The sequence below is a fragment of the Pongo abelii genome, chromosome 1 (assembly GCF_028885655.2).
Source record: "Pongo abelii isolate AG06213 chromosome 1, NHGRI_mPonAbe1-v2.0_pri, whole genome shotgun sequence".
Taxonomy (NCBI): Eukaryota; Metazoa; Chordata; class Mammalia; order Primates; family Hominidae; genus Pongo; species Pongo abelii.
This window is the reverse complement of record NC_071985.2, coordinates 230063213-230085052: the sequence shown is the minus strand read 5'-3', so window position 1 is coordinate 230085052 and position 21840 is coordinate 230063213. Positions and strand designations below refer to the sequence as shown.

Here is a 21840-nt window from a genome sequence, read left to right as displayed (position 1 = left end):
CAAGGAATGGGAAGAGAGTGGAGGGCAGTGACCAAGGGGTGGGTCCGATAATGAGAATTTAAATTTTGATTACAGGAGCAATGCCTGCAATAATAATGACGGAGAAGTACCAGGGTGTGAGCCCTGGAGAGCCCTGCTGGGACTCAGCAGGCTGGGCGTGGCGGCTCATGCCTGTAATCCAGCACTTTGGGAGGCCGAGGAGGGTGGATCATGAGGTCAGGAGTTCAAGACCAGCCTGGCCAAGATGGTGAAACCCCATCTCTACTAAAAATACAAAAAAATAGCATGGCATGGTGGTGGGCGCCTATAATCCCAGCTACTAGGGAGGCTGAGGCAGAGAACTGCTTGAACCTGGGAGGCAGAGGTTGCAGTGAGCCAAGATCTCGCCATTGCGTTCCAGCCTGGGCAACAGAGCGAGACTCTGTCTCAAAAAAAAAAGAAAAAAAGAAAGGAGAGGGAGCGAGTCTGGCTTCCTGGGGGAAGAGGTGACTTTCCCCATGGTGCAGGGCAGGGCTCTGACGCTGACCTCAGAGCAGTTCTGAGGAGGGGCAGGGGTCCCCTTGTGCAGACAATGTACGCTGACAGCCTGGGCTTTGTGATGGGCACGGGTTGGGCATGGGTTGGCTGGCACAGGGACCATGGCCTTGGGTCCAGCTGGGTTTGAGTTCTGGGGGCAGTGGCCACGCAGGCCAAAGGTCACATCTACTCTCGGCAGGGTCTTGCTGGTGCCCTTTGGGTCCACACAGAAGCCTCTGGGGGGACTGGAGATGGGTAGGGGGAGGGGGCGGCTGATCTCCAGAGAGTGAGTCCAGGCTCCTATTTCTCACCAGAGAGAGAGAAAGAGACAGACAGAGACAGAGATCGTTTGACTGATTTTAAGGAATTGTCATATGATTCACTCGACCATGAGGTTTGCACATCTGGAAACTGCTGGGTAGGTCGGCAGGCTGGAGACCCAGGGAGGAGTTGATGCTTCAGTCTTGAGTCTGAAATCTGCAGGCTGGAAGCGGAAGTCCCTTCTCCTCAGAGGACCCCAGTCTTCTCTCTTAAGGCCTTTGCCAGATGGGACGGGGCCCACCTATATTACAGAGGGGTATCTGCCTCACTCAGAGTCCACAGAATTTTTTTTTTTTGAGACGGAGTCTCACTCTGCCGCCCAGGCTGAAGTGCAGTGGCGCAATCTCGGCTCACTGCAAGTTCCGCCTCCCGGGTTCACGCCATTCTCCCGCCTCAGCCTCCGGAGTAGCTGGGACTACAGGCGCCCGCCACCGTGCCCGGCTAATTTTTTTGTGTTTTTAGTAGAGACGGGGTTTCACCGTGTTAGCCAGGACGGTCTCGATCTCCTGATCTCGTGATCTGCTCGCCTTGGCCTCCGAAAGTGCTGGGATTACAGGCGTGAGCCACCGCGCCCTGCTCGAGTCCACAGATTTAAATGCTCATCTCATCTAAAAAACACCCGAGCAATGGGCACCGTGGCGTAGCCACGCTGATGATAAAATGAACGATCACAGCCCTCCCAGGAGTGCAACTGCACGGTGCCTCCCTCGGAACAGCCCAGACCTCGGGGGAGCCTCTCCTGGGGAAACGGCCCTCGCTGTTGTGCTGCCCTGGGTGCTGTTGTCCGGGTCCTGGGCAGGGAGCACCCCAGAGGAAGCAGGGCAAGCCCGGGACCTGGGGGGTGCCCCGCCTGCCCCTGGACATTTGGGCTGCAGGAGCCAGGATCTGCGCAGGGTTTCTGTCGCTTGTCACTGACAAGAAACCGGACCTGGAATTCTGCCCGGAGCCATCTGGGATGAGGCTGCACGTGTTTCTTTCCGTCTGCAACACGGAACCACACAGCTGGAGCAGAGGTGCATATGGGGGGTGCTGGGGGTGGGGGTGGGGGTTCACCAACTTGAGAGGCCCCTGGGTGTCCCGCGACCCGAGTCCCACCCACCACCACCAAACCTCCTGGGGGCGGGGCATGAGCCATGCGGGAGGGGAGGCTCTCCATGGGCCCCCAGGAGGCTCGGTGGTGAGTGACAGACAGTCTACTGTAAGTATATGGGTCAGGGCACACTGCGTAAAAGAATGGAGAGAACACACTACGTGCGTGTGTGTACATTGCAGACACGCTTGAGATAGTGCTTAATGACAGTAAACTTTACCCAGACAGCAGCTTGGCTCATTACCTCGGTTCTGTCTCTGCCTCAAGTCACTCATGCAGGTCAGGAGATTCCAAAGGGCCGCTTGGAGGGAGAAGGGACATCTGTATTAGCTTCTCAGCTTTGGACCAGGGGCTGCCGCCCAGCTTTCAGGGTGATCCCGCAAAGACTGGATAAGGCAGACACCGGTGGTCCTCAGCCCGGATCTCTCTGTCTCTCTTTCTCTTTCTCTATTTCTCTCGCTCTTTCTGTCCCTGCCCCTGTGCCCTTGAGCCCTGAAACCTGCCTTTCAAACAAGGATCAGGGTTACCCGGGGACATTCACCCAGCAAAAGGCAGGGACAGTAGAGATAGAAGAACGCAACTGTGATCCAAATGCTTGTGGGGTGTGTGGAAGATGGACGGAGTCATAAGACAGAAGTAATGCCTGAGACTGGGAATGGCGAGATTGACTGCAAGGCATCCCCAGGACCAAGTGATCTGAACCAGAATCTCGGCTGTGTGCTGGGATGGGCTGTGGAACCCTGCTATCTCTTACACCTCCATTTCCTCATCTGTAACATGGGGATGATGACTCTGAGTTGTGAGTTTTGAAGGAGACAGCGCCAGGGACAAGGTCAGAGATAAGGACTGTCATTATTTCTCAGCCTCACCTTTCTCTTCTATTAAATGGGGATGACATCTATGGGAAGGGCTGTTGTGAGGAAGGGGATTATGTAACGTGCCTCCTGAAGCACACTGATGATGAAAAGGTTCTCTTTTTCCCTCCCCTCCCCTCCCCTCCCCTCCCCTCCCCTCCCCTCCCCTCCCCTCCCCTCTCCTCCTCTCCCCTCCCCTCTCCTCCTCTCCCCTCCCCTCTCCTCCTCTCCCCTCCCCTCTCCTCCCCCTCCCCCTTCCCCTTCACCTCCACTTCTGTTTCTCTTTCTTTCTCTTTGTCTTTCTGTCTCCTTTCTTTCTTTTCCTCTCTCTCTCCTTTCTTTCTCCTTCCTTCCTTCCTTTCTCTCTTCCTTCCTTCCTCCCTCCTTCCCTCCCTCCCCTTCCCTCCCTCTCTCTCTTTCTTTCGTTTTTTCTTCCTTTCTTCCTTTCTCTCCTTCCTTCCTTCCTTCTTTCCTTCCCTCTTTCCTTCCTTCCTTTCTCTCTTTCTCTTTCCTTTCTTTCTGATGGAGTCTTGCTCTGTTGCCCGGGCTGGAGTGCAGTGGTGCAATCTCGACTCACTGCAACCTCCACCTTCCTGGTTCAGGCAATTCCCTTACCTCAGCCTCCGAGTAGCTGGGATTATAGGAGCACGCCACCATGCCCAGCTAATTTTTTTGTATTTTTAGTAGAGACAGGATTTCACCATGTTGGCCAGACTGGCCTCGAACTCTTGACCTCAGGCAATCCACCTGCCTCAACTTCCCAAAGTGCTGGGATTACAGGTGTGAGCCATCACGTCTGGCCCTTTTTTCTTTCTTGACACAATCTCACTCCATCACCCAGTCTGGAGTGCTGTGGTGCAATCTTGGTTTACTGCAGCCTTGACCTCCAGGCTGAAGCAATCCTCTTGCCTCAGCCTCCCAAGTAGCTGGGACTATAGGTGCACACCTCCACACCCAGCTGGGTTTTTACATTTTTTTTTTTGTAGAGAAGGAATCTCACTTTGTTGCTCAGGCTGGTCTCAAACTCCTAGGCTCAAGCAATCCTCCTGCCTTGGCATCCCAAATTGCTGGGATTACAGGCATGAGTCACTGCGCCTGGCAATGAATAGCTTTAATGATCTATTCAGTGCAACATGAAGATGAACTTTCTATCCCTCAGGACGATTAAACATGAACAAGTACCTCAGGGCGAGCTGAGGTCTCTGTGGCTGAATGTCCAGGTTGACCAGTGGTTGGGAGCACCAAGGCACCAAGGCAGCCCACCTTTCGTGTTCTTCCAGGGGCACTGTTTTGGGGCAGACAGGGCTGGAGGAAAATCACAGAGCAGGTGAGTGCTCAATGCTGCCCCTTTAGGGCCGTCCCCAGGTGCTGCCCTCCGCCCAGGCTTCCCAGGCAGTGCCCCCACTCTCAGCTTGATTTTCCTATTTTCTGATCCATTCTGGAATCCTGGTCTTCCACTGCTGATGGGATAAACCAACTCAGATTTGGGTTTTTCATTTTCAACCACATTTTGAAGTGCACATGATGATGTCTAAGGCTGAAAATGTCGCTCCTCCCGAAGACCTCGGGGGACCCTAGAGACGTGGGTGGGCACCTTAACCTAGGGACTGAGATGACTTCTTGGCAGGCTGTGAGGATGACTTGCTCTCAAGGGTGTCCTGTGAGTTTCAAGAGCAGTGACACCTGTTCTCTGGTCCTCCTTGTTGGGTGGAGAGAGGTTAAACTACAAAGAAAAGGCATTGCACTGAAAAAAGCAAAACAAAACAAAACAAAACACAATAGCATCTCCTTTGGGGCTGGTGTCTGGAGGTGCTGCAGGTGGAAATGGGAGCTGCTGTGTGACTGAGCAGGGCTCCTTCTGTCACTTGTCTTGAAGTAGGAGAAACAGAGGACGGTGGCTTCTGTTTCCATTTTCACTATTTTTCCCTCAGCATCTTCCGACAGGCAGAGTGCATACATGGGGTGTGTGGACATGCTCCTGAATCTCTGCAGAGAATGCTAGAACATGAAAAGCTGTCACTAGTTTCTAAAGGAAAATAAATGGATTTCAGCCTCCTGGCGGCCCCCAGCTTTTCCTGCCCTCCCCATGAGCGCTTTCACACTTCTCTGCATGCCTTGTTTTCTGGCTGTTCCCTGCGTTTCTAAGAGGGTTGACCCCAGGGTGGAGCAGCCTTCATCAGTCAGTTGTTTCTCTCAGAAGCATCACAAAACCAACAGGCTCCTGCCACAAATTTTTCAACTGAAACCATCTTCCTCCTCCCACTGCTGTCTTCTCTTGCTTGCTTTCTTTGTCCACGGCTAATATGTGGAAGCCACATACCTACCCATCAGCCACCTCTCCCTGGCATTCCCTAGGAACCTCAGGAGTGACCTGGCTCAGTGAATCTTATTTTTTTTCTCCTGCACCTATGCCTCCCTTGGGGCTCCCCAGCTTAGGGACCAGGCCATGGCGTCAATCTGCTTGATTAAGCTTCACCCTGGAGCATCCTGGATTCCAACCTTTCTCTGCCATGGTGGAGTCTGTGTCTTCAATATGTTCCAAATGCATTCACTTTTTGTCACACCTGCCCCCATGGCACTGGCTCAGTTAGCCCCCCCTTCCACCTTGTCTGCACTTTTGAAACAATCTTCTAGCCCAGCCACCTCTGTCTGTCTCCTGCTCCAAACCATCCTTTACCCTGAAGCTATAGTGACCTTTCAGAAGTACACATTTTATCACGTCCTGCCCGCTTTATTCCCTTTCAGCAGCTCCATTGACTGCAGGCCTCGGTCCAAAGCTTTAGCATGACCCGCAGGATCCAGCACCTCTCACCCCTGCAGGATCCCTGCACAGCTCCACCCCTGCACAGCCCCTCTGCAGGGCCCCATCCAGGCCCTGCCCTCATGGCCTCTCAGCTCTGCCTCTTTGGTTTCAGCTCTGGAGCTCTGGCTTCTGCAGCTTCAGTCACACCAAGCTCAATTCTGCAAGTATCGCTGTTCCCTCTCACATCAGGGTCTGCACCTAGGATGCCCTTTGCACCCTTCTCCTCCCTGCACCTGTTTGTAACTCCACTGGACCGTGTCCCTGAGCCCCAAGTCCTGGAAGATGCCATCCTGCCAGCTCTGTAGGACCGAGATGCTTTCCTGCCCCAACTGCTCTTTTGGGATCCCGTTCCTCCCAGATGGCTTCTGAGGTCCTCCAGCCATGCCTGTTCTTCCGTGAGGGTCTGATCCCAGCAGGCCTCCCAGAGTCACTTGCCTTCAGAGGGAGCACTGAGCCCTGCAAATGCAGCCCACCCTGCTGGAAAATGTACTTAAGACCTGCGGTCGAGCCCAGGACTGCCCCTCCTTGTACTTCCCTTGAGTAGCTATTAATTTACACAAACTTCCCAAGCCTAGAAACTTTCTTTGAAAGTTCATGCATCAGATGAAATCTTGTCATCTGGACTGATTATTCTGTCAATCCATTTCCTTGAAACAAACAAACAAACAAAAAAATAAACAAACGCTTCCAGACCCAGCCCCCTTCCTGCTTCTCAGGCCTTGAGTATGAAGCCTTCCTGGGAGATGATCTGTAATTTAGTCCTGTGTTCTTGGCAAACCGACTTTTTAGTGCCGTTAACTGTCCTCTCTCTTCTCTATCACGCCGCTCCAGATGTGAAGTCTTTTGATGGCGGAGGCGCCGCCTTGAGCAGACACGCCTCGCCAGCACATCCTTGTTTAGAACGTCAAGAACCCGCCACGTTTCTGCAGGTGCCAACATTTTATCTTTAATGTTTCCAGACAGATTAACACTAGTCAGGGAAGAGTCAAAAAAGCCTGTCTTTACCCTGGAATTCTCGGTTGAATTATTCATGGCAAAGAACTCTTTCTGAAAACATATCACTTACATCGACACTGGAGGTTAGCAAAGGTTTCACATCTGCAGCTCTGCACTGGGAGGCCCAGCTGGCGCTCTTTGCCCTTTCTGAGGCTTTCCTCAAGTTCTGGGCTGATGTTCCTCCTCTCTCGCGCCAACCCTTTAAAGACCCTGCCTGTGCCTGGTGAGGGATCCCAGCCTAGGGCAGTTGCTCAGGTTGTGCACTGCACCAGGTTGCCTGGCTGATTCTACCTCTTGCCCACCTTGCTCAGCTTTAGGCCCTGGAAGGGGCTATCTGCCCAGAGGGGGACACTGTTTTCTAAGTGGTAAAAAAGCACCCGATGGACCAGCAGTGTCGCAACTCACCCCTAAGCTGCTCCGAGTGCCTAGCTTGGTGGGGAAAGGTGTGGAGTCACCACCTCCACTCTGCTCCCTCTCCAGGTGTCTGTCTGTCTTTGCTGCTGTCTTGGTGACCGTCTTCTGCCCCCTTGGCCTGGGCCTGACCACATTTTTTGCCTCCCACTTGGGTTCCCCTTCCTCTCTCAGACTTTCCCTCCCTGCCCTAGCCTGGCGTTTCCTCCAGGCACCTTCCCCTTTCCTGAGGATCCAGCCTCCCTGGACTCTTCCTTTCATTGCATTCCAGATCCCCCAGTGGAAGTCTGTTTGTTGGCTTCTGCCCCATCCTCCTCCTCCCCCAGCTCCTCCAAGCCTTCCGAAACCACTGCTTTTTGCACATAAATCACAGCCTTAAAATTAAGCCGAGCGGTGCTAGGCTGACAGCCTGTGAGCTGATGCAACCGCACTGAGTATGCTGAGCCTGGTGGCATTCAAGGAGCTGCTGGTGTTAAGATGCTCTCTGTGGGGCTTGTGGTCATGATTCATAAGGAGGGGTGGACAAGAGGGTGGAGACTGGAGACGACAGTGTTTCCCACCCTGAGATGCAGGAGCCATCCTTGGCAGGCAGGGTTCAGGGGCTGGAGTTGTCTGCTGGATGGTGGTCTGTGTCCTGTACTCATTTGGAAGAAGCACTCTGCTGCATCCTCAGTCTCCTACCAGCAGCTTTGTGATTGCTCTTCTGAAGATCTCCTTGTCCATCATTTTCTCAGTGTGCAACGCCCCAATTCTGCAAACCAGAGACCTGCTAGGATTGTTGAGTGCACCGGCCACCCCGGCTCTGCCCTTAAGGTCAGAAAAGTTTGAGGTCTCTAGGTTTGGGATTCAGTCCTGCTGCCTGCTGGCTGTGTGGATGCGAGCACATAGCATTCTGGAACCTCATTGTCTCACTCTTGTCAAACCATGGGCAATGCCATTTACTGTGCCGGTTTCAGAGGATTAACTGAGGCAGTAACTGTCACATGAATTTAGCTGTTGTTATTCTTCTTATTATGATGTTTTTATAAATACACAATTACCTAAAAGCTCTGTGAGCTGATTTTCAGTCCCAAGAAAATCTGACATCAAAGAGCCTGCTAGTGGCAGATGCCAGGAGACATGGCAGACGACAGCCTGCCACTGCAGAAGAAAACAAAACGGCTTCACGGCAGCTCCCAACTGTGCTCTCTGTAACCACACAAGTGCATGTGCACAAAGTTCTTTACTCATCTAAAAAGAGGTCCATTACTTTCCAGGATTAGGGAGGCATGCAAGTGGACCATCTATATGAGAATGGTTTCCATCCACATGGGTCAGATACAGTCTGGGGACTGGAGGGCATGGTGGGTGATTCTCTCACATAGCAGGTGCACACCCTGTGCCTTTGCAATGGGCTTCGGCATGTGTACTTTAACCTACTAGCTCTGTGACCCTGGGCAACATGCTTAACCTCTGAGCCTGTATTAGGGTTCTGTAGAAGGACAGGACTAATAAGATAGATGTATATGTGAAGAGGAGTTTATTAGGAGAATTGACTCACACGATCACGAGGTGAAGTCCCACAATAGGCCATGTGCAAGCTGAGGAGCCAGGAAGCCAGACCAAGTCCCAAAACCTTGAAAGTAGGGAATCCCAGGAGCCCCTGGCAAACCACTGGTATAAGTCCAAGAGTCCAAAAGCTGAAGAACCTGGAGTTCAGTATTTGAGGACAGGAAGCATCCAGCACAGGAGAAAGAGGGAGGCCGGAAGACTCAGCCAGTCTATTCCTTCCATGTTCTTCTGTCTGCTTTTATTCTAGCTGTGCTGGAAGGTGGTTAGATGGTGCCAACCCAGATTGAGGGTGGGTCTGCCTCTCCCAGTCCACTGACTCAAATGTTAATCTCCTTTGGTGACACCCTCACAGACACACCCAGGAACAATACTTTGCATCCTTCAAATCAATCAAGTAGAGGCTTAATATTAGTCATCACAGAGTCTGTTTCTTCAACAGCAAAATTGAGATGATAATAGCCCTCTATGACTTTCTTAGGTTGTCATAGTCAAGTACCACAAGCTGGGTGGCTTAAAAATCACAGGAATTTATTATCTCACCCACCCAGGAGGCCAGAACTCAGAAATCAAGGTGTTGGCAGGGCCGTGCTCACTAAGAAGCCTCTGGGAGAGGGTCCTTCCTTGCTTCTTCCAGATTCTGGTGGCTCCTGCAATCCCTCGGCTTGTGGTAGCATCACTCCAATTACTGGCTCTGTGGTCATATGGCCAACTCCCCCTTGTGTGTCTGTCTCCTCTTCTTAGAAGGACACTAGTCATATTGGATTAGAACCTACCCGAAGACCTTCTCCTAACTCAGTTGCATCTGCAAAGACCCTAGCTCCAAATCAGCTCACACTGAAAGGTATGGGGGGTTAGGGCTTCCACATACCTTTCTGGAGGGACACAATTCAACTTGTAACAGGTCTCCACCTCCTGGGGCTGCTGGGATGATTGGTAAGGTGGAGTGTGCTAAGCATATGTGGCCCCTGTTAGGTTCCTAGGTGGTCATAGTTAAGTACCTTGAGCTGGACGGCTTAAAAATCACAGGCTCTCATACATATTCTCTCATACACTGTTCATATGTGGCCATAGGAACTGCTCAACACATTTCAGCCATTGAAGGAATTATTCATTCTTCTTACGTGTCTACATTGTCAAGGAAGTTCCGCAGATACAGAAAATGAAGAAGACTTTGCCAAGACGAATAATGAGGAAATGCTGCTGAACAGTGGGTCATCCGAGCTCTTTGCAGTCCAACACCAACCATTCCATGCTTCTTCTGCACACAGAACCAGATCCGTGCCTTCTTTATGATTCCTGCTAGCGTCACATGAACTCCACCCAAAATCAGAGAAGCAAGACCCCTACATCGCTTTTACCCTGCTCACTTAACACAATGATTGAATCACCAGTTATATGAGTGCAGTGTTATGTGGAGAAAAATACACGATTACTTAGACACGGTCATTGTGTTCAAGGAGCACAGGTCTGTCTACCTCCCGCAAGACATATGGCTGTGTGAGGAGAGCCTGCTAGAGAGAGAAGCAGGTTCTGCAGATCTCAGAGGGGTCACGTTTGCCCAACTGGAGGCTGGGTCCCACGAAGAAGGCAAAAGAAATACACACCATCCTTAAGGAGCCTTGACTCATTCATTCCACATTTATGTATTTTCATTTATTTCTTTTTTGAGATAGAGTCTTACTCTGTCACCCAGGCTGGAGTGCAGTGGTGTGATTTTGACTCACTGCAACCTCTGCCTCCTGGGTTCAAGTGATTCTCTTGCCTCAGTCCCCTGAGTAGCTGGGATTACAGGTGTGTACCACCATGCCTGGCTAATTTTTGTATTTTTTAGTAGAGATGGGGTTTCACCATGTTGGCTAGATGGGTCTCGAACTCCTGACCTCAAGTGATCCACCCACCTCGGCCTCCTGAAGTGCTGGGATTACAGGCGTAAGCCACCGCGCCAGGCCTCTTCCATGGGATTACAGGCACGAGCCACCGCGCCAGGCCCCTTCCATGGGATTACAGGCACGAGCCACCGCACCAGGCCCCTTCCATATTTATGAAGCCACCACTTAGGCCAGTCCCAGGGCATACAGTGACAAAGCTTGAACTAACAGGAGTGATGAGAACTGGGGGAGATGAAACAGCAGAGGGCTCGATGCAGGCGCTGGAAGAGACTGGTGCGTCTGGCTGGGCTGGGCCAGGTCAGGGCCAGGGGAAGCCATGCTCTCTCTGGTCTGGAAGCCCATGCCCCAGCCCTTCTCCCCGACAGTGGTCCCTCACCTGGCCAACAGGTGCCAGCAGGCAGTGTGACCCTGTTTTTGTCTCACCTTCAGGTTTGCCCAGAAACATCCCTAGGCTTCCAAGCTTGCTTCACTAAGTTAAACATCTTTAATCTGCCTCCTTTTGCAGCCATTCATTTTAATCATGCAAAGGTCAGCTGTCACCGCACAAATGTTAGACTTAATTTGTTTTCTTGATGCACATGATATCGGTGATAATGTGGCCCAGTTTCTCATCATTTGCCAACGGGGAGCTGCAGTGGGTAGGGGTGACTCACAGACAGCCGAGGGTGGGACCGAGGAAGTCTGCCTGGAAACCTGTACAGGAGAAGGGTTTGATTTGGGGCAAGATGTGCTAATGGTATCGAGTCCCAAGAACATGTCTTTAGTCCTAAGAGTCCGTGGCTTGAGAGCAGGAGCTCCTGAGAATCGCTTGGTTATTCCACACATCGGTTGTCCCTCAGGTAAGTGGTGAATGATGCCTCAGCAGCCTTCGCTTCTACTCCTAGAGCAGAGCTTTGCATTTCGACGGCCGTTCTTTCACCATTTCAGAGACGAGAGCTGCTCAAGGAGGCCAATCCTGCCTCCTTGTCCCTTCCTGGCCCCCTCTTCTTCTCACCCTTCTCCTGTCTCTTGTATCTCCTCGTCTGCTGGAAGTTTCCAAGTTGCAGACTGAAGTGGAGGCCTTGAGGCCTCTCAGCAAGCTTTTCTACTTACCACATGTTTTTCTGCTGTGGGAAGATCCCCAGAGAGAGATGTTGGAAGCACAGCCTGGCATTGCTGTGGAAACAGAGCTCACCCGTCTGCGCCCCAGCAGAATTGCATCATTTACTCTCTGTGCGGCGGCCCGCACGGAGAAATAGACTCAGAAGGACAATCTGACACTCCCACAGGCTGTGTGCTACTTTGCCGTACACCACGAACCTGCACGGAGAGGGGTTTGGTGCAGGAGGGACAGGGTGGTGTGGAGAGGGCTTCTCCTCATTAGCAGATACCGCTATGTCTTTCTATGCAGCCCCCACTGGACGTCCTGCAGCTCCTTCAACCTGTGTGGAATGTAGCTCATCCTCTTGTTGAACCCGCCTCCGGGGCTGACCTATCCCCGTTGCCTGTGTCGGCCCTCAGCCACACGCTCATCTGCGTCCCCTTCTCTGTGTCCCCAGCAGCTCCATCTCCAGGCCTTTCCCAACGCCTTCCGGTCCACGTGCTTTTCTCTGACTCTACTCTCTCCATCATGGCAGAAGCCTGCATTTGTTGCCTAGATGGCGTTGATCCTTTCCTGGCTGTGGGTGTGATGGCTAGGTTAGTGTCTCTCACCCAGCCTGGACGGCGTTCTGTGCTGGGAGGAGTCAGGATTGCTGGCGTTTGTTACCATTGCCCCTGCACAGCTCTCATGCCTGGCACATGGCCCACACTCTTAGCTGAACAGTTGTCTGTGAATAAATGAATGGTGAAGCCATGTGTCCCCCTCCGCTTGCTGCCTTCCCTTTCCGACACATCAGTAGCCACGACTGCCTCTGTGGCTGGTAGGTCACTGCTGTCTGAGCCCTGCCTGGGCCAGGAGCCACGCGAGGCATTTCATCCACATTATCTTTTTAAATCCCAGCAACAACTCTAATGTGCTAAAGCCGATTGTGTTGCCCATTTTACAGAGAGGAAGCTTGAGCTCTCAAGGGGCGAAGGGACTTGCTTCAGGTCACACAACTCGTCAGGGTCTCTCCCCACCCCAGAGCCCAGGCTCCCAGACATTGGGTCTTCCCTGCCTGAGAAATCCCAAGGAATCTTTCTCCCCCAGGGGCTCCTGAGTTCCAAAGCACTGTCAACTGGAAGGTCAAAGTCTTAAGCAGGAAATTCGGCCTAGGTGGGACCTGCCTCACCAACCTCCTTTCTTCCTCCCAACCCCTACCCCCAACCAGGGCAGCTCCCTCCTCAGGAGTCCCCCTGAGCCTCCCTGGCAAACCTGGTTCTCAGGTCGCTGGACTCCTCTCCTGATGGCCTGTTTGCCTGCAGCTCCCACACCTCCTCCACCCTCATGTGACTGACTCATCTGTGACCCCCTGGGGAGGCTTCACTGACTGCCCTGTAGAGCCCCTTCCCCGGTGCCTCGGTCACCCACCACCTTGTAAGTCCTGTCCCTTCTCTCTTCCATCAGATCCTCAGGAAGGTGCTCAGCAAGAGGTCCCTCTGAAACAGGGGCCCCCATGGTATTGAAGAGTTGCTCAGCCACGCAGGAGAGACCCAAAGAGAGAGTTGCTAAGTTCTCCTTGTGTCTCTGCCTCTCCCCTGGCATCCAGTGCTGTGCTTGGCAGGTGCAGGTGCCCACAGAATCTCAGAGAATAAGCGAGTGAATATCTCACATTTCAGGGGGAGCACTAAGGGGTGCGGAGTAGACTGTGACACCTGCAGTCCAAGAGTAATTGCTTAGTGGCAAATGTCCCAGTGTGCCCAGAATAGCATCTTCTACATTGCACCGGATGATGGAGTCACCTGCTAGTCATTGGGGAATGAAGCCAAGAAAAATGGGATCGGGTAGGAGGCCCTCTCTGTCTCTGTTTGCACACCTCTCCCCCTCCCAACTCATGGAGCAATGGAATTCATCCCAAATTAGCACTGTGCCATGCCAGGCACCGGCATCTTAGTGGCAGCAAAGTGTAAGGTCTCTGGCTCCCCGCCCCACTGAGACTGGCTAGCTGTGTGACTTGGGCAAGTCACTTAACCTCTCTGTGACTCCTCTTCTTGAAGAATCCCAATAGGCATTAGCACATCAAAGACTCAGGTACAGCCTGCACTAAAGAAAATTGTATTTGAAGACTTCAGGTTTGAGTATGTGTCTTCCCTGCAGGACTTCTCAGAGCCTTTAATGTGCAAATATGTGCTATGGACTTCCAAAGGGGGATGCTGCAAATATTTGATCACAGATCACTTTTATCTTGGCGCCTCTCTGTTTGGGAAATTGTGATCATCACAGGGGCAATGGCAAGTCCTATGTACGGGGCACTTACTGTGCGTGAGTCTGCATGCTCAGCATGGATACAGATGAAGTCTTTGATCCTCATAGTCGCCCTGCAGGGGGTGCTGGCATCTCGTTCGATTCACTGCTGAGGTTACTGAGGCTTCCACTCAATGCCACATCCCCAGCCCCAGTGGAGGTGAGAGTCCCATGCAGGCAGCCTCTGTGCTTGGCCCCGTGTTGCACGTGGCTCTCAGCTGAGGAGCTCAGCCACTTCACCCTGAGCTGATCTCCAGACCTGTCTCTCCCATCAGCGTTTAGCCTGAGCCCTGATCTGTGTGGTCAGCAGCATTCCCAGTGCCCTTGCAGGGTGTCTCCTGCTCCCCAAACAGTCTAAGCTGCATCCTCTCTCTTCTCTTCCTCCCACCCCTACAAATCATCTTTGTCCCCCTCCTTTCTGATCTCAGTGAAGGGTGGACCTGGACTAGTTTCCTGTGGTTGCAGAAATAAAATATCACAAACCTCGTGGCTTGAACAACAAAAATGTATTCTCTGGCAGTTCTAGAGGCCAGACGTCCAAAATCCAGGTGTCACCAGGCACTGGCTCTCCCTGAGGCTTCGCAGGAGGGTCGTTCCTTTTGTCTTCCAGCGTCTGGGGCTTGCCAGCATCCCTGGCACTCTTTGGCATGTAGATGCATCACTTCAAGCCTCTGCCTCTGTTGTCACTGGTGTTCCGCCTGCCTCTGGGTCTGTTTCCACTTCTTAGAAGGACGCCAGTGCTGTTGGATCAGGGCCCACGCTAATTGGGTATGAACTCATCTTAATTTAATAAGTCTGCAAAGAGCCTATTTCCAATAAAGTCCCATTCCCAGGTACGGGGAATTCAACATGTCTTTGTGAAGGACACAAACTTCACCCAAGTCGTCATCACCATCTTACACCCAAATTATCACCACTGTCCCCTGATGGGTGCTGTTTCTCTCAGAAACCATTTAGAGGCTCTCTGTGCTCCCGGCACTGTGGCCTCTCAAAGCTGGGGGTGGGACAGAGAACAAGACTGACAGAGTCTGCATTCCTGATGTCACCCATGTCGGGGGATGAACATGCTGATTAGGAAGTGATGGGAAATTCAGGACCGAGGGGTGGCAAGAGCTGGGGCGAAACACGGTGGGGCACAGGGAGGGAGAATCGCAGTTGGCGCAGGTTTGGGTGTCAGGAAATTTCTTCTTGGGAGTGAAGAAGAATGTCCCTGGCAGTGGAACTGTATTGACTTGGGAATGGACTCCATGAACTTGGGGCACAGCGGGCACCTGGGTGAGGCGGGAGGTGGACAGAGGAGGTGTGTTCTGGTCCTGAGCCCAGGGGCCTGGGAAGAGTGTGGAGTTTATTCCAGTCTGGATGGGGGGTGCTGCCGCTGGGATAGGATTATCTGGCTTGCTTATTTTGAAAGAGAGCCCAAGGCTGTGGTTGGGAGGACTGGGTTGAGGGGGGCAATAGTGAGAATATGGAGGCCTGGGGGAGGCTGTCCCCAACATCCAGAGTGTCATGGTGGTGGCTGGCATGCAGGGTGTTGTGTGGGTGTGTGGAGAGGCTGGATTCAGGGGTACCCCTGGGGGTGGAATCTCCCAGACTTGTCCACACTCAGAGCTGCCCCATAGGTCTGATGACCTTTCAGGCTCTGATCTAAGAACTGGGTACTGTTATCATCCTCATTCTACAGATGAGCATTGTCTGCGTGAACCATGAGGCCAGAATTCAGGCCCAGGCAGGCTGGCTCCAGAGGCCCTGCCCTTCACAGAGGCCATCGTTATGGTGAAGGGCCGGGGAGACTTCTAGGTTCTTGGCCTGCTGCTGAGTGATGGTGGGTACTACAGATGCAATGTTGTATCCCTCCAAAATTCATATGTGAAAATCCTAACGCCAGCGTGAGGGCCATGAAGATGGAGCCCCAACAAATAGGATGAGCCCCAATGAATGAGATGAGCACCTTATAAAAGGGACCCCAGAGAGCTTTCTTGCCCCTTCCACCATGTGAGGACACAATGAACTCGGAAGTGGGCCTCACCAGACACCAAATCTGCCAGTGCCTCAATCTTGGGCTTCCCGGCCTCCTGAACTGTGAGAAATACAAGTTTGTTGTTGAAGCCACCCAGCCTGTGGTATTTGTGTTATGGCCGCCCAAGTGAACTGAGATATGGTGCCGTCAGCAGAGCCAGGGAGTTTTTTTTTTTTTTTTTTGGCCGTCTCAGTTTTTAATCATGGCAGGGCCTCACACACATGCACACACACACTAAGGCTTCTGATCTTGTTGAAAGCTGTGATGTTGACAGTCTGCACATGCTCCTCAAACTTGGTGATCTCCTCTTCCAGCAAGTCTGTCCCCAACTTGTCGTCCTCCACCACACACTGAATCTGCAGCTTCTGGATACCGTAGCCCATGGGCACCAGCTTGGAGGCCCCCCAGACCAGCCTGTCCAGCTGGATGGAGCGTGCACAGGCCTCCAACTGGGCCATGTCCGTCTCATCGTCCCAAGGCTTGACATCCAGCAGGGATGGAGGACTTGACCACCAGTGCTACCTCCTTGTCCTCCTCACCGTCACTGCCAAACAGGTCCATGTTATCGTCCTTATCATCCTCTGCTGGTGTGGCTGGCTTCTTGGCTGGGGGCTCCACATGACTCAAATCTAGTCATGCCACTCTCCCCCAAATCAGAGAACTTTCGAGCTGAGAACCTGCAGTTCCTCCAGCATGTGTGCCCTCTAACCTCCGACCCCTCTGAACCCTGACATGGTGCCCTCTGACCTCCGACCCCTCTGAACCCTGTCTACTCTCCTGTCCCCAACTCTACCCCAGGCAGCCTGACCTCTTGCCATTCCTCAATGGCTGCAAATGTCCTCTCTCACTTCTTGGCCACTCTCCACCCTGACCCTCTGCCAGGAATACCCCACCTTCCTCTCTCTCTAGTCTTCTCCTGACCAACTTGTAAGCCATAAATAAAATTTTAAGGCCCCTCAACCATCTGAATGGACTTCCTCCTCGGCAAGGGCACCCTAAAATTTAACCTGAAAGACTGGTTCAGGCCATGATGGGAAGTGGGGGTTGGATATGCCTCATTCTACGCCTCCTTCCGGCATTAACATCAACACAGACCTGAAGTCTGATAAGAAGCATTTACAGTCTGTTGTCCCTGAAGCCTGCTGCCTGGAGGCCTCACCTGCATAATAAAACACTGGTCTCCACAACCCCTTATCACAATCCAGACGTTCCTTTCTACCGATAACTCTTCCAACTAATTGCCAATTAGACCAATTTTAAATCTACTTCTAACCTGGAACCACCCACCCTCCCACACCCTTCGAGTTGTCCCACCCTTCTGGACTGAAATGATGTATTTCTTAAATGTATTTGACTGAAGTCTCATGTCTCCTTAAAATGTACACAACCAAGCTGCACCCGGACCACCTTGGGCACCTGTTCTCAGGATCTCCTGAGGGCTGTGTCATGGGCCATGGTCACACATAGTTGGCTCAGAACAAATCTCTGCAAATATTTTATGGAATTTGACTCTTCATCAAAAAACTCCTGGACATCCTCCTATCTCAGTAGAAAGGCCACTTCCTCTAAGCAGCCTTCCTTGACCCTGAGCTGGGATTAGGTGCTCGGGGTTCATTTTCTCCTGGTCCTCGTTATCCCTGATTGCATTGTCTCTTGTCTTTCCTCTGGGAGGACAGGGTGGGGACTCTCTCTGTCACCCCAGAGTACCCCATAGCCTGAGGGGAGGATATTTGCCCAGGTGTGGCTCTCAGACCCCAGGGTTGTGGTGGGCAAACCCGCTGACTCTCCAGGGGCTGGCCCAGCTGCATCCACAGGAAACACTCAAGGGAAGGTTGGGCTAGAATCCCACCAGGGTTGTTTCCATGGTGTCACCTCTCTGCTGTGTGAGCTTGTGGCTGTGACTTTGCCTTCCTGAATTTCAGCTGCCTCACTTCCAAAATTGGGTACTCCAATCACCCTGATTTGATTACTATGCATGGTACACATGAACCCAAAAACTATGCACAATGATTTTGTATCAATAAAAAAAATAGAACAGGTCATGCTACCCCTTTCTCAGAGCTGCTGGGAAAATGAAATCAGTTATGTAGATGATTGAACCTGCAGCTCCACCCAGCCGCTTGCCCTTTTCCTAAAGCTGGAAACTGGAGCCACCAGGATGGACCTGAACATCTCCTGCATCCACCTCTGTTAAGATTCTCCCCGGGCCTGAAAGCTTAAGGGGATGAGTAGCCCCTCCCTTCTCAGGCCCAGCTCCAAGGCCACTTGTGTCAGCAGCATGTGCCAGCAAATAGCAGAAGCAGGAAGAGAGTTGGCCGGAAGACGCGTACCCCTGGAGATCGAGAAAGAGGCCATCCGGGTACAATGCAGCACTTACATCAGACTAGGACAATTCCTGTTTACAGGAAACTATAAAACCTTTGCCCCATCCTCACTTGGTGCGGACGCCATGTTAGGCCTCAGCCCGCCTCCACCCAGGTGCTCATTAAAACAGCATGTGGCTCCACACCGCCTCGTGTTGTCTGTTGGCTCGCTTGCTCTTGGGGTTTGAGCTGATACAAGAACCTTACAGTCTTCTCCTCTGTTGAGCCCTCTTTGCTGAGCCAGGTGGCTCTGCTCTCTGCAGGTTCCAGATTTGAGGGGGAGGTTTCTCCTCCTTTGCCTGGAATGAGGTGGTGCTCCTCCTGCGTGGACGGTTAACACCAGACTTTTGTCAAGCTGAGGCCCTCACCCTGGGGTGTGATGAGCAAACTTTCACGCACGTCCGTATGAAAAGACCACCAAACAGGCTTTGTGTGAGCAACAAGGCTGTTTATTTCACCTGGGTGCAGGCGGGCTGAGTCCAAAAAGAGTCAGCAAAGGGTGGTGGGATTATCATAAGTTCTTATAGGTTTTGAGATAGGCGATGGAGTTAGGGGCAATGTTTTGTGGGCAGGGGGTGGCTCTCACAAAGTACATTCTCAAGGGTGGGGAGAATTACAGAGAACCTTCTTAAGGGTAGGGGAGATTACAAAGAACCTTCTTAAGGGTGGGGGAGATTACAAAGAACCTTCTTAAGGGTGGGGGAGATTGCAAAGTACATTGATCAGTTAGGGTGGGGCAGAAACAAATCACAATGGTGGAATGTCATCAGTTAAGGCTATTTTCACTTCTTTTGTGGATCTTCAGTTGCTTCAGGCCATCGGATGTACATGTGCAGGTCACAGGGGATACGATGGCTTAGCTTGGGCTCAGAGGCCTGACACAACCCTCTTCACAACCAACGCTTTCCTGTGTCCATTCCCAAAGAAACAATTTCCATCACTCTGAGTCCTTTTCAGAGCTGAGCAGGTGTGGCACATCTCTCTGCACGTAGCAGGGCCCGCACACTGACGGCTGCAGAGGAGGACAGTGGCCAGCAGTCCTCTTAAAGGGTCATCTACTGACAGATTCACGAGTCACTGACATCCATAAGAAACTGGTTTTCCTTTCCAGTTGGCCATGGTCCTCACCATGGAGCTTAGGGCCTTCTGGAGTTTGTGGTCCCTTGCAGGAGGAGCTGCGAGCTGACGGTACCCTCTGGTGGAAGAGTGGAGCAGAAGAAGGTAAGATGGATAGAAGGTGCTGCTATGACACAGAGCGTGGTCTCACTGGAGTCAGCAAGCAATCCCAAAGGCAGAATCCATCTCGCTGACAGGCTGGGAGCAAGGTCAACCCTGCACTGCTCCGAAGTGACTCACCTGATCTGTGTAATTCTTCCATTGGTGACACCCGCAGAATATAAATTCACTCAAACAGGCAGATGTGGCTGAGAGAGTCCCTTTTCCAAGGACTGGGATGACATGAAAATGGTTTTGATTTTCTCATTCTTGATGATCGAAACCTTGATAGGGAGCATCCGCCAGGCAGGTGGGCAGTTGGGCGTGCCCTGCCTCAGTCTCCCTGCCCCTCCTCCACAGTGCTCTTATGTCTCACAGCTCTCGGAGTGGCCAATCTAGTCAATAGCAAGTGTGGCTGTACTGGGAAGCATTCTTGACTTGCAGTGTGGTGGATGTGCAGATGAGTCTCCACGTGTGAAATGTCTGATGATGATTGTATTAGTTGGGGTTCTCTAGAAAGACAGAACTAATAGGACAGGTGTATATATAAAGCAGAGTTTATTAAGGAGTATTGGCTCACACGATCACAAGCTGAGGTCCCACAGTAGGCCGTCTGCAAGCTGAGGGGCAAGGAAACCAGTCCGATTCCCAAAGCTGAGGAACTTGGAATCTGATGTTAGAGGGCACGAAGCATCCAGCATGGGAGAAAGATGGAGGCCAGAAGATTCAGCCAGTCTAGTCTTTCCACGTTCTTCTGCCTGCTTTTCTTCTGGCCGCACTGGCAGCTGATTAGATGGTGCCCACTCAGATTGAGGGTGGGCCTGCCTCTCCCAGTCCACTGACTCAAATGTTAATCTCCTTCGTCAACACCCTCACAGACATGCCCAAGATCACTACTTTGCATTTTTCAATCTAATCAAGTTGACACTCAATATTAACTATCACAGTGATGATGGCTTGATTCCCTGGGGTGGGCTGCTGCCTCTGTCTCTGCCTTGTCTGAAAGCTTGCTGGCTCCAGACAGAGCATAGTCCTGGGATGTGGCTGGGAGGGTGGCTTGGGCCAAGCAGGGAGACTTGGTCGGGGTGTGTGGTTGTGACATCCTTGCAGGGAGCTTTCTTGAATCACGGATGGAGTCTTTTAGAAATAACCTGTGCATGTGTGTGTGTGGCTGTGGTTTGCAAAATGTATTGACATCGCCAGGCTTTAATTAGCTGTGCTTTGCCATTGGGGACTTTGTCACTGCCACTTTGCAGGCTGCAAATGATATCTTTGAGTCACTAAAAGCAGGAGCAAAAAGTAGTTGCTGGTGTTAGAGCTGGAAGGGGCCCTGGGTCACCTCGTCCGGTGATCATCAGCCCCAGCCCAGGGAGGAACAGGACTGGCCAAGTCAAAAACAGCTAACAGCAGAAACAAAAGAGGCTCCTGAATCTGTCCCGAGCTGCATCCACTGTGTTGGGTTCTGTGTCCTGGAACATCAGTTCCCTGTCCTCAGGAACACAGGGGCCCATGCACGGATCATTCCACACATTCTCTAGGGCCCACGGAGGATGGGCACCAGCAGCACTGACCACAGAGGCCAACATTGCCTTCATCCCTACCCCCGGCACCCCACTCTCTCTCGCTGGACCAGCCAAGGAATTGGAATTTGGAGACTGTGTCACCTGAGCCCACACACCGTTGTGAGGCTCCTGAGTGTGGGTGTGAAGTGTGGTTTTGATTTGCATTTCCCTGATGACTAATGGTGTGCAGTATCTTGTCATGAGCTTATTGGCCATTTGTGTATCTTCGGATAAATGCCTGTTCAATCCTTTGCCCATTAGAAAGAATATACTTTATTTTTTAGAGCAGTTTGTGGTTCACAGCAAAATTAAGTGGAAGGGACAGATAGTTCCCATCCACCCCCTGCCCCCACATGGCACAGCCTCCTCCACTGTGAACATCCCCCACCAGGGGTGCACATGTTACAATCAGTGAACCTGCAGTAGAGTTCATTCTTCTTTTTTAAACATTTGTCTTTTTAAAAATTTATTCTCATTGTATGTATTTAAGGTATAAAACACATTATTTTGCTATACATAGTGAAATGATTACTACAAACAAGTGAAATTATCCATCACCTTCCATAGTTACTGCCTTCTTATATTAATAAGAAAAAGAAAACAAAATAGTGTTGAAGTGTTGGGGTGGCGAAAATTTTTGGGGGGTGGTATGGAGAGAGAGAATGGGCGATGTTTCTCAGGGCTGCTTCAAGCGGGATTAGGGGTGGTGTGGGAACCTAGAGTGGGAGAGATTAAGCTGAAGAGAGATCTTGTGGTAAGGGGTGATATTGTGGGGTTGTTAGAAGAAACATTTGTCATATAGAATGATTGGTGATGGCCTGGATACGGTTTTGGATGAATTGAGAAAGTAAATGGAAGATACAAGGTCTGAATAAAAGAAGGAGAAAA

At 51.7% G+C, this 21840-nt stretch overlaps 1 long non-coding RNA gene and 1 pseudogene across 1 annotated transcript; one reads left to right on the top strand and one right to left on the bottom strand.

Annotated features, from left to right (window-relative positions):
• The first annotated feature begins 1364 nt into the window (after window positions 1–1364).
• On the top strand, window positions 1365–9894 carry LOC129060530 (uncharacterized). Its single transcript, XR_008527341.1, has 3 exons — window positions 1365–1850; window positions 3941–4108; window positions 9614–9894. It is a non-coding gene; the product is annotated as an uncharacterized LOC129060530 (long non-coding RNA).
• A 6118-nt stretch (window positions 9895–16012) lies between these two features.
• LOC129058105 (elongation factor 1-delta-like) lies at window positions 16013–18263 on the bottom strand (annotated as a pseudogene).
• Between the last annotated feature and the right edge of the window lie 3577 nt (window positions 18264–21840).